This window comes from Ambystoma mexicanum, chromosome 2q, assembly GCF_040938575.1.
Source record: "Ambystoma mexicanum isolate Mex_15411 chromosome 2q, UKY_AmexF1_1, whole genome shotgun sequence".
In the NCBI taxonomy this organism is placed as follows: Eukaryota; Metazoa; Chordata; class Amphibia; order Caudata; family Ambystomatidae; genus Ambystoma; species Ambystoma mexicanum.
The window spans coordinates 434,570,777-434,584,557 of NC_090924.1; the positions used below are offsets into that span (position 1 = coordinate 434,570,777).

The 13,781-nt window shown below is 48.0% G+C and overlaps 1 protein-coding gene across 2 annotated transcripts in view; it reads right to left on the reverse strand.

The window, feature by feature from the left end:
- Nucleotides 1-13,781, reverse strand: part of CDK20 (cyclin dependent kinase 20) — a 635,467-nt gene that overhangs the window by 582,646 nt on the left and 39,040 nt on the right. The gene's annotated exons all lie outside the window — the stretch shown is intronic.

Genomic DNA, 13,781 nt, shown 5'->3' on the forward strand with positions numbered 1-13,781 from the left:
TTATGTTGATGGGGGATGTTTGTGTGGTGTTTTCTTTAAAGTAGTTAGTTAATGCGTCCTCCACTTCGGCTCTTATACTGATGTCTAGTAAGAGTGAATCATTGAGCTTCCAGTACCTCTGGGGGGGAGATTTCTGGCCTGAAATGGATATGTTCACGGAGACTGGAGAATGGTCGGAGATCATACATGTGTGAATTTCTGTGTTCATGACACATGGATAAAGGGTGCCGGAAATTAAAATTAAGTCGATTCTTGAGTATCCCTTGTGGACGTTGGAGAAGTGTGTTTAGTCTCTTAAGGCGTCATTTTGTATTCTCCATACGTCCACGGTCTCCATTTCTTTGAATAGGTTGAGTAAGGCCAGGGCCTGCGTGTAGTCTGTATTCGTGGGGGGAAGCGTTTTATCTAGCGACAGGTTCGGCCTGGCATTAAAATCTCCGCCTATGAATAAGTGGCCTTCCCGGAAGGCTAAGATGGTTGGGAGGATTTCTCTGAGGAACCTGCTTTGCTAGGTATTGGGGCTGTAAATTGATACCAACGTGATAGGAAGTTCTTCGAAGAGGCCTTTGATTAGAAGGTACCGGCCCTGTGGGACTCTCCTTATTGTGATGTTAAGTATTGGAATTTTGTCGCTGAGTAGAATTGCAACGCCCCTTTTCTTTGAGTCCGAAGTGGCGAAGAAGGTCTGTTTATATCTCTTGAATTTTATGCGATGTTCATCCACTGCAAGTAGGTGTGTTTCTTGCAGTAGGATAATGTCTCCGGATAGTTGACCAAGGCGGTGTTCCACCGATCTGCATTTTCTTGGCGAGTTCATCCCCTGGATATTCCAGGATATGATTCTTAATTCGTTTGTATTAGCCATCTCTTGCGCTGTGATGTTGAGTGTGTCTCATGGGGTTTACCCCGGGCCTAACTTGTGGTTTTTGAATAAGATGTAGCTGATGTATTGAGTTGGGGGTCTGTTTTCGGTTGTTGTTGCCTGTTGTGTTAAAGAGTCCTTGGGTGACTCTAGGGACGACTAGTGTCCGTGTTGGTGAAGGTATTCTCGTAAGATTCATTCTTCTCTCTTTTTCCTCCTCTTTTCCCGACGTTGAACTGGTAGAAGGAATGTCTACCTACTGCCACTGGGGAACTAGTGGCACCAATGCGCTCGATGTGGCCAACTGGGCCACCGAGAAGAACCGCGTGGGCGCCCGCCGTAGGTCGCGCCTCTGTGCAGGTGCATATGAATTGCTTATTATAGCTCCAGAGGGGCTTCAATTGGTCTTGGGTGGACCCTGCGTATGGGGACCGCAGGCTCCTGGACCAAGGAGCTTCAGCCGTGCGCTCAACCCCTGTCGCCATCTTTTTTCAGAGGGCCCCTCAGTCTGTGCCGTCTACTGGGTTTGGACCATGCCCCACCTGGGGAGTCGTCCCGGTGAGGGCGAACTGATTCTTCAGGTTCGGCGCTGGAGTCAGTATTGTTTATGCCCATGAGTTTCTCCGCCTCTTTCAGCGATTGTATTTGTCTCTGTGAACCGTCGCATCTGAATTTCACTGAAGTGGGAAATCCCCAGTGATATGGAATTTTCTTATCTTGTGGCCAGGTTGTCAAGGGCCGCATTGCCTTCCGCTTCTGAAGTGTTGCGTTCGCTAGGTCTTGGTAAAGTGAGATCGTGGAACCTCGAAAGGTGATCTGCCGCATTTGCCTTGCGTTCTCGCATAATGTCCTCTTTTATCTGAAAGAAGTGTATCCTTGCCAATACATCCAGGAGGAGCGTGGAAGTTTTCCTTGGAGTAGTTCTGTGCACCCGATCTAATTCTAGAGGGGCAGTGTCTGGGAGGGTGATGATGAATCGGAAGAGATCCGATATGTAAGCCTTCAGGTCTGATTCTGGGATAGTGGTTGGGATGACTCTGATGTTGTTCCTCCTTGAACGGTTTTCCAAATCCTCTTGTTTTGCCTCCAGGTTATTGCATCTTGATTCAAGGGTGGCTATCCTGTCCTTGTCCTGTTCAATTTCGAATCGCTGGTCACAGACTTCCGATTCTATTTCGGTAGTTTGATGCTCCACTTCCCCCATTCTTTTGTCCAGGGAGTTTATTTTCTTAGTAATTTCCTCAGAACTTTTCTGAATTTCTCTGGTTAGGGCCACTAATAGGTCCTGCAGGTCGGCTTTGGTTGCAGCTTGTGGCGGCGAGGAATCTGCTCCTGCAGTTGGTGGAATGCTATTCTTGTTGGAATCCTGCGGTGGGTCAGCTTTCCTGGCCCTTTCGGAAGCCAAGGTGGTCATGAGGGCGACAATGTCGGCTTGTTTCAGTGCTTTCCCGCTTTTGGACATTGTCGTGGCTGCACAGGTGTGTGTGACAGCACCTCGGTATGTGCGGGACGCAGGAAGTTCTGTGGTGCTGGGGTGGCCCTGGGGCTGGGACTCTGAGTCCAGTGATGAGAGTCGCCTCCGATAAAGGATATAGGTCTGAGGCTTGAGGAAGTTCTGGAGGTGAGGGGAGACATCAGTCGGGTCAGGGGCTATGTTGGCGCCCAAGGTAGATTCGATGGGGTCTGATGATACGGGTACAAGAGGCCGGGCCAATGAGACTGTGGGGCCTCCCTCAGCCGAGCCCCCGGAGTCAGTAAGATACCCCCCTGCCCCTCTGACTTCTCACCTCCCAATGCCGGTGCTGGCGTGTTGCTGAGCCGTTGATAAGATTCCGGGGTCCTCCTGCGACCCGAGGGCAACCTGGGTAGGTGGTGGGGGTAGCAGCCCCTGCGGGCCTGTGAGGCAATGGATGGTCCAGGGGGAGGGCCAGTGATTCTGCACGGCGGGTTGTGGCAGGCACAGTGATGGGTGAACCAGGCTCCGGTGGTGGTCCGCAAGATGGCCACCTGGCCTGAGGCGGTGTAGGTGCAGGGACTGTAGCGGGCTTCCTAGGGTGTTGGGGTGCTGAGACTGTCCAGGCGGGCTGAGGCTAGGTGTGCAGGATGCCCCACTGTTCCATTGGTGCCCCAAGCACAGGGAAAGGGGCTCGTGGGCTGGTACTTCCGAGTACCCTGTGCGGGCACTGTGCGATGGCTAGGAGAGCGCGCTGCTGGTGGAACTGACGGCCGGCTGCTGTTGGAGCCCCCTCACACAGGCCACTTTGGGTAGCGGCAGACGAGCCCCTGTGGCGGGCCGTGTGCAGGTAGGCCGATTGGGGGTGCGGGGAGATAGTACGGCGGCTGCGTCCCAATAGGAAGGAAAAGGCGGAGAGCCGTTGGATCCACAGCCCAGAGCGCCGCGCTCCTATGAGTATGGAGGGCGTGAGCTCCCAGCAGGTTCGGGAGCCGCTGGCCACCCCTGGGCCACCCGAGCCCAGGCGGCACCAGAGGACTCCAGATGGATGCCCGCAGTGGGCCGCGTGCAGGTCGGCTGGCCAGTAGAGCGGAAAGTCGAGCCCGGAGGAGAGGAGGCAATCCGGCGACCGCGCCCTGGCAGGCAAGGGTTGGCGGAGAGCGGATGGCTTCACTGCCCAGGGCGCAGAATTGCTTCGGGCTGTGCTGGCGAGGGGAGCTGGGCGCAGGGTCCGGAGGCAGAAGGGCACATCAGCGAGCGGCAAGCAGGTACACAGCGGCTCAACTTAAGCGGCGGCAGGTCTGCAGGGCTTCTGAATCTGTTCCACCCCTTCCCGGGTGGCCTCCGGGTTTCGGAGTTGCGACGGCCATTTCTCTGCTGAGTGGACCCCTGGGCAGTCCCGAGGAGAACCCGGGATCCACTCGGTCAGAGGGTGCAGTGGGGGGTTCCCCCAACGGTGGACGAAATCCCGGGCTTAAACGGAGGCAGAAACAGATTTTATATAAAAAGGCGCATTGGGCCGAGCGGGAGCTCTCAGGAAAGCATTCCAGTCGAGTCGGCTCCAGGCCACGCCTCCTACCCCCCCCTTTTACAACATGAACACTTTCACACAGACAGCCCGCTATGAGAGGAAACAGACTAACATCCAAACAGAATACCTGACGTGTCACAATACAATGGTCAAGTGGGGTCAGGCAAATACCGACCATCACACACACCCGACTTCCATTAAGCTTCTACACATGAATAAAAGGCGGAGCACGAGAGCACACTCTGAGCGAGGCAAAGCACACAAGGAAACAGCAGTTTTCGAGATGGCAGCTGAACGAGAAATGAAAGACAGCAAAACAGAAGGGGATCGCAAGGAGGGAAGGTCTCTTGACCTTTTTGACAAGGAACCGTTACTTTTCAGAAACCTCGAGAATTGAAAGCGTAAGATCAGGAAACCAGGCTGAAGAATCCTGCACTGTGTGTCGGAGATACCCAGGGGCCTCCCGCGTCAATAATAAAGGCGGGGAGAAGCAGCAGCCACCGTGGTACCATCCTTGGCTCCAAGAACAAAGCATTGTCAGTGAAATCAACACAGCCGGTGAGTTGGGGAGACAGATATAAGACCGGTCTGTGTTGAAGTCAAGGGTGCAAGCATCAACATTGTATGGCGAGTGCTGGAACGAACATTGTTAAAACACATGTGATAAAGATGCAAGTAAAGTTGAACTGCTGATGAGTGATTGAACTTTAAAAGCAAGATACAATACCTTTGACACAGTTGTCTGGCACCGCGTGGGTGCTCAATTGAAGGTCTCTGTAAGGTATGCAGCTTAAAAGTGGCAAAAGTGAAAGTGAGGAAAAGGTTATATCAAGTAGAGAACAAGTAATTGTGAATCGAAGTGGTCCTGCGACGGGTTAAGCAAAATCCAGCACGTAGTCGAAAGTCTTCAAATTTGATGAAGTTGAGAAAGTTTGGAAAATTAGATAAATTTGGTCCGAGCCTAGCGGAGGGAGACCAATTGAAGGTTTTGTGTCAAAGTGGGTCTGAGCCTGGCAGAGGGGGGCCAGGGGTGAACAATAAATCACCCGAAAAGTTGTGTAAGTGAAATCCTAAGAAGAAAGGAACTTTAATGTTTGTCGTGTTCCATCAAGCACTCTGAATTAAGAGACTTTGAATGGCACAGAAGACCCTGATGCCAAGGTTTTAAACTGCATCCTCGTGCTAGAGAAGCCAGAGAGTGTGCTAAGTTCGAGTGTGCCGCCTTCTCCCGTGCTGAAAACATGGCGAAGGAAAACCAGCGGCTTGAATAACCCGACATACCATTTCTTGAACACTTTTCTTTTGCATAGCATTGTTTCCCACACTATTTGTATTTAAAAGTAAGGATTGGCAGAAGATTTATTAGTATAGGCCCTTTTATTTTGACAGACTCGACTAGGACTGCTTTTTATTTGATGGTCGTAGCTTGCTAAGATCTTTAGATTTAGGATTTTATAGGCGTATTCCAAACCCAATTAAAGTTCAATAAACACCCTTGAACTGTGATCACTTGTGTCTGTCTAACTGTTTGATACCATGCCTTCCTTACAGCACACACCAGCAGCCACTGCACCACACACACACTGTCAGGTCATAACCCATGGGCGGAAACTGCACTGCTCACAAACACACACATGTTGGGCGACCACAAACCCAACCAGTGGTTCGCTAGGTCACAGGCTGAGTTTACATAGCAAAACTCACAACAAAGAACCTCACCACGCACACATCAGTAAATGAGCCTACTAGAACACAGTAAATGAGAGATCCATACTCTTATCAAGTGTGTGTCCTAAGCTACAAAGTCTGTATAATTGGTGGTCCTGTGGAGGTAAAAATAAGTTAAACACCAAAAACATTTAACATTAATTTTAACTTGCAGTCACAATGCCTAAGCAAACAGAGGCCTCGTCATACATATAGATCATTCACTAGTGAAAGTCAACAGACACAGGCAAAGTTCCAACCACAAAATTCACCACAGCAACACACAACTAATAAGCCATGCCTCACAACCAAGAAAAAACATGTCACTCACTAAAATCACATCAACACCACACTTAGAAAAGCTACACCATTCTGAAAACAATCATAACTCAAATACAGTTAAACAGGCCTCAGATGACATAAAATGCTAAAATTGAATAAAGTTTCCCTCAGGCTAAAATTGAATGACATTGCCCCACACAGTTAATTTCCCGCTTTTAACGCCCTTTGACATGGAATAAGTGATGATGTTACCATAAAAACAATAATGTAACGGTAGCCGCCAACTGCTGCACACCAAACCGCAATGCCAGCAAAGGATGCCACAGTACCTCACATGGTGATTCCTTAAACGTCGCCAACATTTTGATCGCAGCCGCCTGCTGCCGCAAACCATACAATGAAATGCCAGCAAAGGATGCCACAGTACCTCACACGTCGATGCCTCACGAACCGCCCATGTTTGAATCGCAGCATGACAAATCTCTTTTCTTCTCATTTTTTTTATATACTCTGACATGAATATAAGCACATGAAAATTGTTCTGCTGCCACGATTGCCGGCGGTGCCGCTCTACTGCGCAGTTAAACGCCCCCTCACTGTTACCGCTGCCATAATCCCTGTTGAGGACCTCCGTACTTCAATGCACCTTCGAGCATCCATTGGCCTACGCAGCAGGGTTCTTTCCTTGCTCAATGTCCTCAGTGACTCGTTGTGCGCCACGTTCTCCCGCGACATAATTTTCTGTTAGCGCTCAATAAGCATGGAGCTCCGACACTGCTCCATCGCTCCAAAACATGCTCACTGTGCGCCCAAAAGTATGCAGGCAACCACAATGTCCCGAATGGATAGCAGAGCCCGCCAGGCCCCATTAGATGCAGCCACAGGTACAGATGAGCTCCAATATTTCCTCGCAGGACCAATGTCCCTTTTTGTCTGCCCCTTGCATGAAGATTTGGGCTATGTCTGCCACTAGCAGACCTGCTCCCGTTACCCTCAGCCTGTGATGGCACGCTCTCTGGACAGTGATTCACACCAGGTCCCCAGGCTGTCAAGCAGCCTCTCTCGCTCCAGCTGTGCTGCCCCTCGCAGGATTGACTTGGCCCCCACTCCAGCTAACGCTGCTGCTTGAGCACTCAATTTGGGGCCGGAGGATGGTGGATGTCTCCTCTCCTAGTCTTACGCTTTCTTTCCTTCACTCAGGTGCTGCTCCCCTTGAACAGCTGCTGCAGGGTTCCTGGCTTCTTCCCTTCAAACTAGCTCATCACCATTGATGTGCCTTCACTGAAGAAGGCTCTGAGACACCATGTTTGGGAAGAGTAACTTCTTTACTGAAGTCCAGTTTATAAGGGTACAAGTACAGGTAAGTCTTTAAGCTTTAAGTGAGTTACAAGGAAGATGTAGGAGACATCCACCGGCACCCTCTCTCACACGCACCCAGCTCACCAACTGACAGCTAGGGAACACCCAGAGGCACTCACACATAAACATTGCACTCATGAACATTCCAAAGGCATTCCATTTAGCTTGCATGCACACAGCACCAGCAGGGAATGACCAAGACACAACAACTTGCTTATCATTTCTGCACTGGACTGTACTTTTGGGTGGCACCAGACTGATATGCAAATGGTGATTTCTCTTTTGTGAATATATACAGTGAGCTAAATCGTGTCTGTAGAGCCTCCTAAGTGGGAACCATACCAGAAAATAGTTTATTTGGCCATGTTTCTTCCCAGTAGAGGGGCTCCCACAATTGTGGCATATATGGAATAGAGATTCTGAGGGAGACCCATACCCCTATTAGGTTAGAAACCCTAAACTCATACATAACATCTATCGAGGACATTCTTGCAATTGAACCAGTACTCCACTGGATTCGGTTCTGGACCAATGAGAAAGCCGTGTTCACGCAACAGCTCATATAAGTCCTACTAATTAAAGATAGAGCAAAAGAGATCCTGTGGTTAAGATACATAAAACGGAGACTCGCAGAAATTAATGCATGTCACTTGATCACGCTCTATGGCAAAAGAATTGAAAAGAAACATTATTGTACATATGTATGATAGGAGAGAGACTAGCTAACTCCTAAAACCATTTAATCTTAAACACATAATTATACAGTCAGAATCAATACAAAAATACCTGCTTTGGGCTACCCACCCAAACCAACAAGTACCGATCAGCACGGCCAGATTTAATTGCCTTTCTTTGAGAGCAAATAAAGCACTTTCGTCTGGTAATACCACAGAGAAATCTTGTCCATTGTGACAACCTACTTTATTTTGAACAATTCTGTCCAGGTTTTGCGCACATTGGGAATCATACCATGAAGTTTGTACTAAGAGAGTCAGGCCTAGTACAATGGCATCCAGCTCTACCATGGGTCGATTCACCAAAGGTGGGCTGGGCCTTCCTGTCCTTTTTGCATATGGCATTCTATAGAAGGAACCAACCATTGGTACTTCGAAAACCTAATAATGAACTGATTGCCCCATTTGAAAACATTGATTATCGTGAGTTTTTTAATTCATTTTCTGCTGATGTGTATGAGATATTTGCTTTTATTTACACACATTTTTAATGCTACTTTCTATGTCGCATGCATTGTATTGTATATATTTTGTTGTTTTTATGGAAATGTTTCAATTCCAAAATATTGATGATGATGACATTTCAAATAATGTTTTTGAACTCTATCTTCTGACTCAAGTGTGCTCTGTTGATCCTGCGCCACAGTATCCAGAAGAACAAATTACTTACCCCTGGTAATTTTCTTTCTACTGGAAGTCCCTCCCACCTATTCCTTGTCTTTGATATCCCTGATATCCTGCTTGCTTGCAGTTCGGAAACTTTTTCGACAGCACAGGGCGCCGTATGTTGTTGTGTCGATGTCCATCGGCGGCATCAATCGGACGTTACATTGACGTCGGTATAAACAGCATGCACTGTGCCCAATGCCTCAGTTCTAGTTTTTCCCCCATATCGCACAGCCAACTTGAGGATACATAACCCACATGGGTGTTGAAAGAGAGGAAAGTATATTTAAAAAAATCCACCCACAGAGAGAGGGGTAACCTGGGAGGGAGATGAGGAATCCATGGGAGGAACATCCAGTAGAAAGAATATTACCAGAGATAAGTAATTTGTTCTTCTAATGGATTGTGTCCTCCCACGGATTTCTCATCTTTGATAGACTCCCATAGCAGTTACACAGAGTTGGGACCAGTGGATTTTTGTTACTGGTTTATATTGTGCAAAACAGCCTCCCCAAACCTAGCACCCTGACCCAACAAGGTGTCCAGACAGTAATGTTTTGAGAAGGTGTTTATCGAAGACCAAGTTGCAGCATTACAAATGTCCTGCACCTCTTTGCAGAGCTGAAGTGGTTGCCACTCCTCTGGTGGAATGTGGCCTTAGATTTTCAAGGACATCTTTCCTGGCCAAAAAATAACATTGTGAAATATACAGAATGATCCAGCGTGACAAGGTCTGTTTAGTCACAACTTCACCCAGCCGGTGCAACCGTCTTGTCTGACATTTGCCACTCTGGCAATATAAAAGGTCAGAGCCCTTTTCGGAAAACAACAGCAAAAAAAAGAAAGAGGTGGCTGACAAACTAGTGCGATATCATCAATGCTTGGATTTTTTGAGTAGCACAATGGATGTATTGACTACAAGAGAACAGCAATTTAAAAATGACAACAGAAGGAAATCAATTTATTTTTAATGGAATAAATATTGCACTAAGGTGCAATTAAACAAATAACATCATGCAGACAAAGATAAAACACATGTTACTAACATTAAAAAAACGCAACGCAGAAATCATGAAAAAACGTCCCTGTGCAGAGCCCTTTTTGTGTCACGTCTGTGCAATCACTCTTCCTCCTTGAAAGGATGAGGCGGTGGATAAAATGCCGGAAGGATAATCTTGTGTGTCAGATGAAGTTCGGACACCACCTTGCAAATCCTCAAGACTACCTTCTCCTCATAAATTGTGGTGACAGGAGGTTTACATGAAAGAGCCTGTAGCGACCTCACTCTGCGAGCAGAAGTGATGGCTACCAGGAAAATTGTCTTGAATGTCAATAATCTGAGCGGACAGGAATGGAGAGGTTCAAATAGAACTCCCATCAGAAATGTCAGCACCATGTTCATATCCCAAGCTGAGACTATAAAAGGGATCAGTGGGAAAAGATTTGTCAGTCACTTGAGGAACTGTATGACAATGGATATTTTAAAATAAGAGACTTGCTCTGGTATGCGTTTGAAGATGGATCTTGCCGCCAGGTAACCTTTGGATGTAGACACCTGAAGCCCCTGATGGGCCAGGTGTAGCAGAAAGGAAAGCATTGTTGATGTATCACACGTGAAATAATCAATATCTTTAGCTCTACACCAGTTACAAAACCTATTTCAACAGCAGTGGTATAGTGCTTTTGTTGCTGGCCTTCTGGCTGAAAGCAACATCTCCATCACGTCTTCCAGGAGGTGCAATCTTTCGATTTTAACCTCACAGAAACCAGGCGTGAAGGTTCAGAGTTCTGATTTCTGGGTTCAGAAGGCAGCCTCTCACTTGAGAGAGTAAGTCCACTCTCTGAGGAAGACAAAATGGAGGGCAGTCGGACATGTCCAGAGGTTCCGGGTGTCACGTCCTCCTAGCCCAATCAGGATCATGGACTTCATCAACCTCCTGATGACATGAGGAATGACGGGGACTGGTGGGAACACGTAAAGGAGTGGAAAATCCAAGACCACCACAAACGTGTCTCAAAGAGCTCCTCTCTGTGGAAATTCCCTGGAGCACAACAGGTCGCATTTCCTATGGATACTGAACGCAAACAGATCCACTTGAGGGGTTCCCCAAAGGGTGAAGATTTCTAGAAGGACTTCCTGAGCTAACTCCCACTCATGAGAGACTGTGCTCTGCCTGCTCAGAGCATCAGCTGTTGTGTTCTCTTCTCCGGCTAGGTGAACAGCTAATAAAGAGATTCTGTTTTACAGTGCCCAATACCAGAGTTGCATTGCATCCCTGCACAGTGGTAGTGACCCTACACCTCCTTTTTGTTGAAGTAATGCATGGCCACTGCGTTGTCCGTCATAATCAGGACATTCTTCCCCTGTATGGTGCCAGTCTGATTGCCCTCAGCTCTAAAAGCTTTGTGTGTCTGGAGTCTGATGGGGGCCAAATTCCACTGATCGTGAGATCATTCGTGTGAGCTCCCCAAACCATGAGGGAAGAATCTATGACTACAGTTATCTCTGGCCAAGGTTGCGAAAAGGGTTCCCCCACTATCACATTCTCTTTACAAGCCCACCACAGGAGATCCTGCGTGACCTTGCTTGGGACTGAAGAAGGTCTGTCATCCTGCCTAAGAATTGTGACCATTGGGATCTGATGGCCCACTGGAGGGACCTCATGCTTTGGCGGACTTCCAGCTTTTAGGAACGTGTCACCAGAGACTTATTGAAGTTCAGGGAGAAGCCCAGTTTGTGAAGAGAGTGGCAGGTGCTGCTGAGATGTTCCTGAGCCTGTTCAGGAGAACAAGCTCAGATCAGCTAAACGTCTAGGTAGGGAAAGATGTGAATACCTCCCCTCCTTATATCCGCTGCCACCACCGCCATCAACTTGGTGAAATCCCTTGGGCGGAGGTCAGCTCGAAAGGCAGTACATAAAACTCAAAGTGAGATCGGCCAATGGCAAAACCCAGGTACTTCCTGTGCTTGGGGTGTATGGGAACATGAAAGTAAGCATCCTGAAGATCGAGTGACACCATACAATCCTGGGGCTGAAGGGTCTGGAGGATCTCTGAAAGAGTGACCATCTTGAATTGCTCCTTCCTTCGCAGTCCTCTTTCTTGGGAACCAGCAAATAGGTGGAGTACCAACCTTAGTATTGCTCTGCTACAGGTACTTTTTCCATGGCACCTTTCTCCAGCAGGAAAATTATTTCCTGCAGAAGGTGCGGGTCTGGACCCCGTAGAGATTGCTCGCTGGGTGGAAAGTCAGGGGGCCTTTTCAAAAACGGGAGACAGTACCCTTGAGCTACTGCCTGCAGCGCCCAAGCATCAAATTGATTTATTGCCATTCTTCAAGATGCTGAGTCAACCTGCCTCCCACCGGAGTCTTGTGAGTGTAGCACTCAGAGTGGCTTTGGGGTTGCTGCTGTGGCAAAGGGTAATGGGGAGGTGACTGCCTGAGCTGTTCTTTCTCCTCTGCCTCTAGTGCCACATGCAAATCTCCTTTGCCCTCTTTGGGCAGATTTGCCTCTACTTCTCTGTCAAAATGAAGAGTAGAAATGAAAGGAACGTCCTCTCCAACTCTGTAAATGCGGATGTTGCTGTTGAGGTTGACGGGTGGCTGCACCAAGGATTTTGCAGCCGTCTTAGAAGCTTGCAGCTTCTCTAAGCTTTCAGCAGCCTTTGCCCCAAAAAGGTTTGACCCTTCGAAGGTCATGTCCAAAAGTCTCGACTGACATCAGGAGCAAATTCAGATATGCACAGTCTTAGAATTCTTCCTGTGACTACACTTGCTGCCAAAGAGCAACCAAAACAGTTGGAACCATCCAGTCCCGATTGGAGAGACTGACATGCAGCCTCCTTACCATCCTGAATGTTGTGCATAAAGCCATCCCTCATTTCAGCCTCAGGAATATTTTCAGCCGCTTGGGAGACAACAAGATCCCACAAAGTGAAAGTCTATTTGGCTAATGCGCACAAATGGCTTTAAGTGCCATACTACCATCGGCGAACACCCTTTTACTTAGCACATCATATTTCTTGTCATCCCTGTCAGGTGGGATGGTTGGATACACAGCTGCTTTAGATGTGGAAGTCAAGGTCAATGGCCGATGGCTTATATTTTCTTACCAACTCCTTGTTGACAGCAGAAGTGTATCCAGCTTCTGCCAATTTTCCAAGATTTTGTTTTTGAGTGCATAGTGGAAAGGCATTACAGGTTCGTTATGGGGTCCTTTGTCCAGGATATTTGTACGATCATTCTGTGCTATATCCTTTGGAGGAAGTCCTAAACCCAAATATTTAGTGACCTTGTTCATCACTGACCTGTAAGCCGCACTGGGTGAGCAGCTGAGTCTTGTGCAGCAAACTCCACTTCTGGGGAAGTATCCAAACCACTGGCTTCCTTAAGGCAAGTAGCCAAGTCCTCAATTCGGGATTTCTCTGAAATGAGTTCTTCAGGGACATTAGGTGTGCCAAAAGATTCATACCCAACGGTTATAAGGTCTTCATAATCTTCTTCCTCCTCAAAAAATGGATTCATAAGACCTAAAGAAGTCCTTCAATAACGGTTTAAAACCAGAAGCTGGATCGGAGGATGACGTCAATGGCTTCGACGTCGAAGACCTCAATGTCAAGTCCTTCGACTGTGAAGATGTGGAAGCCTTTGGCTTAGATGCTTCTCTTGCGGTCAACAGCGTTGACACACTCAAGTAGGCATCATAGGCTTATGACCCAGGGTCTTGGGTGCACAAGTCAGAGCCTTCAACGACTCCCTGCCGGCTTAAGAAGGTTCGGTGGGAACGTTAGCCTTTTTTGGATCTTTCAAGGAACCAGGAGGGGCCACCTTCGGCAGCACATCCATTATCTTCTGACGGAACTCTTCCCAGTCTGCTGCTAAGGCAGACTTGTCTGACTAACTTAAATTTCTCTCGTCGGGTGAGGAGTCAGAGGACAAAGAATGATGGCGTATCTTCTTGGATTTTCTTCGAGAAGATGACGAGTGATGCAAATCGCTCCTTCACGGAGACCGCTTAAATGCTTGGAGCGTTTCTTAGGCCTATCTTCGGAGGATCTCCTTTTCGAAAGAGTAGATGATGGGGATTTTGATACGAATGGCCCAAGGTGAGTTTAGTCTTCCTCTCCTTCAAGGCCTTGCGAGTCAGGGACTGACAGGAATGACAGTTATCGACTTTGTGCTCTTTA